The following is a 3369-nucleotide window of genomic DNA, read 5'->3' on the forward strand; positions in this document are numbered from 1 at the left end:
TTACTTAGATACGAGAGGATTAAGGATCTATTGACAACGTCACCTTCACAATAAATGAGGTCAACATTACACTTTAAATGTCATATGGCACTAAAGGTGACACCATTGTGGTTTATTTGGGAAAAATCCTAATACAGGTCCGTTTGATAGCATTAAATTCTATAGAAAATATCACATTTGAGGAATTCATTTTCTACTTTAACTGTTTGATACGATAGTGGAAATGAAGTTCGAATTCTAAGGTCCAAACACTTAAAGTATGTTTTCAGCCAATTGAGTGGAAATCGAATTCCTATAGTTTTGACGGTTTTTTCTTTTCCAACTTATATGGAATTTGTTTGCATTTTTCACATTTGCAATCAAATGGACCATACATGTTTTTACCATTTTGTTCGTTTGGGTGATATTTGTTTTCTCTTCATTTTTCAAACTTGGCTCGACAAAGATTTACAACCATCACATTAACTCTAAGGAAAACACTCCTCATCCAGGGCCAAAAGGGCCCTGGATTTCCAAGGTGCCGATTTGGCACCCCCTCCTATTGGAGAGGGGACTGCTGGGCTGCTTGTGGCCCTGGATTTCTAGCGGGGCTGTAACTCTAAACTCTACAAGTCTGTTCTATCTATCTTACTAACCAAAAGAAAAGATTGGTAGTTGAAGGCACGTGGATGGTTAAATTGGTCAATGTTTGTAATTGAGAATTGAATTTAACAAAATTTTGGTAGAATTTCATATACCCTTTTGATGGTGTCTTGGTCTTATGTTTCTTTTAAATTTTGTGAAGAAGTTAGGTATAAAAGTCGTGCTTTTGTAAAGAAGTTTGGCATGTTTAGTTGGCACTTTCTTCCCACGAATAAAATTATTAACACTCAAAAAGAGTGCTTTATTTTTCCTTTTACATGCCTTAGTGCATGTCAATTTTCATATCTAGTAGCTTTCTTCGCAACTAATTATATAACAATATTGTCTTTTGTTTTATTTACACGAAAAATGAAATGAAGACGATGCAAGGGTGAAATTAGGATTGTAGAGTTATAGAAGAAAATTAAATGATAATATAAATTATAACTCTAGCATTATGAAAACATGAGGTATCCGATTGATGTTGTGTAGAGACTAAGGGAGATGGACAAGTTTTCAAAGATGCAGAAAGATTTAGAGCAGGGTTTTGCTAGAGTGATAGGGGCCCCTTATTGACCGGGCGCCTGTTCATCTAGAGCCCATATGGTGTGGCCGTGAACGAATAGCAACACTCTTTAGAGTAGAGAGACCAATGAGAATCGGCCCGGCAGTTTCAAGGTTTTCATTTGCTTTCAAAGGCAAGTTTTAAAGTTTTCATTCGGTTTTAATTTTTTGATGGGAACATGGGCTAACACCACTATCCCAAAACGAATATTACTCTGAATTAAAAAAAATAAAAATGGAATGAGTTAAATTAAGAGTTTGTTAAATAAAAGAGGTAACTTGTAAAAAATATTGTCAAATTAAAAGTTTGTTAAATTATTAGTATGCGCTTTTATGAATTTAAGCAATTAGTATTTTATATATTCATTGAACCTTGAAGGATATTTTAAAAAAATTATTATCTTATACATTTAGTGAGGTTATTAATTTAGTACAATAGTCCAAGTTGGAACAAAGAATTTTGTTATTAAAGTTTATTTATCGAACATTCATTTTATCGAGATTTTACTATAGCTAAAATTATTATTATTATTTTTTATTTTTTTACTCAAGTGTCCGAGTTTCGCTTGATTAATTCTGAAGAGTAGTGGGCCTGGCGGCCTTTCTCTCGGTTCATCATTTAGGTAAATTCAAATACGGTATGTCTTATACACATTTGGACCGAATATTTAGAATGTGATCAGATCTTAGACACATTTATTCCTTAAAAAGAATATTGTGCCTAGAAAAAAAAAAATACTGCGCCCCAAAAATAATCAATACAACAAACACACTACGATTTTGTTACTTACACGTAGAAATGGTACATAAACGTAAAGATAATTCCAAGAATTGTTCATTGATCCGTCAGCAGATTCATTAATGAAATAAGGCTCTTCGGCTCCAGCTCCGGCTCCGGCTCCAGCTAAGAAACTGTTTATCTCATTCAGGGATTGGAACCGGTGGCTCAGCTCAGCCACTGAGCTCCCAAGACTGAGTTTTCACCTTCATTAATGTTGAGAAAATGACTTTAATTTGGGATAGGATATGTTTGTTTTCCATCCTCAGATGAGCCACCTCAGCCTTCAGATCATCGAATTGTCTTTTCCTAAGCTTACTCCGATGTCTCTTCTGCTTCCTTAAATTCATCAACTGCTGCTTATCTTCTTCAGAACCCAAGTTCTGTACAACAGATGTACATGATGATATCTCACTAGAGGAAGCCATGGAAAAAAAACCTCAAGAAAATTCTCAAAATTAATGAAAATATCAGATTATAGTGAGAAGGATTGAACTAAATGTGTGAGGAATTCCCAAAATTTTCACATGTCCAGAATTTTTAAACTACTTAAGAACTGGGAAATGAAATGGCAGAATGATATTAAAGGATTGCAAAGAGAAAAGAGAGAAGAGGATTGAGCTATTGATGGTGTTTGGGCAGTGATTCTATAGAAAGAGAAAAATCGGTGGAGAAGAATATCAAAATATTGGAAAAGAAATGAAAAAAAAATGTGGATAAAAAATAAAATAGTTTGGAATTCACTTTTGTAGTTTAACCACATGTATCGTGGAATTCACAATTTTTAAATTTTTTAATCATACATTTCAACATATTTTTATCAAAATTTACTAAAAATTTAACTTTTATCAAAACTAAATAAGAGCAACATGCCAGTTCAATAATAGCTTGAGGTAGAAACTCCATCGTCAAAGGTCATCGAACTTCAATTTAGGCTTTGTTTGTTTATCATTACACCACATTATTTTTCTACAATATTCATTTTCAATCATACATTCTTAATTAAAATAATATTACACGTAAATCAAAATTTTTTTCCCTCTTTTTAACTACATTTTAACATCAATCACTCTTCCATAATACATTCTTCACAAATAATGGGGCACAAACACCCTTAGTGCGATGAAGTTATTGTGTTCTAATTTACAAGTAATCAAATATGAGTTTTGTCAATGAGACTACTGAGATATTCATCAAAACTAACCGTGTGTACGATGTCGGTTCATTTTCAATATAGCTAATATAAAATTGCAATGGAGGTCAATGAAGTTTCACCATACATGCAGAAGGTTATTGAACTTCCATTTTGGCACAATACAGCCACTTAAGTTTATTAGTAATCATGTTTTATTTATTTAAAGAGAAGGGCAATTTGGCCTTTTTATTTGATCTTAAAGGTTGAAATG

The 3369-nt window shown here is 32.9% G+C and overlaps 1 pseudogene; it reads right to left on the minus strand.

Annotated features, from left to right (window-relative positions):
• Positions 1-1937: 1937 nt before the first annotated feature.
• LOC111411042 lies at positions 1938-2633 on the minus strand (annotated as a pseudogene).
• Between the last annotated feature and the right edge of the window lie 736 nt (positions 2634-3369).

This window comes from Olea europaea, chromosome 15 (genome assembly GCF_002742605.1).
Source record: "Olea europaea var. sylvestris chromosome 15, O_europaea_v1, whole genome shotgun sequence".
Taxonomy (NCBI): Eukaryota; Viridiplantae; Streptophyta; class Magnoliopsida; order Lamiales; family Oleaceae; genus Olea; species Olea europaea.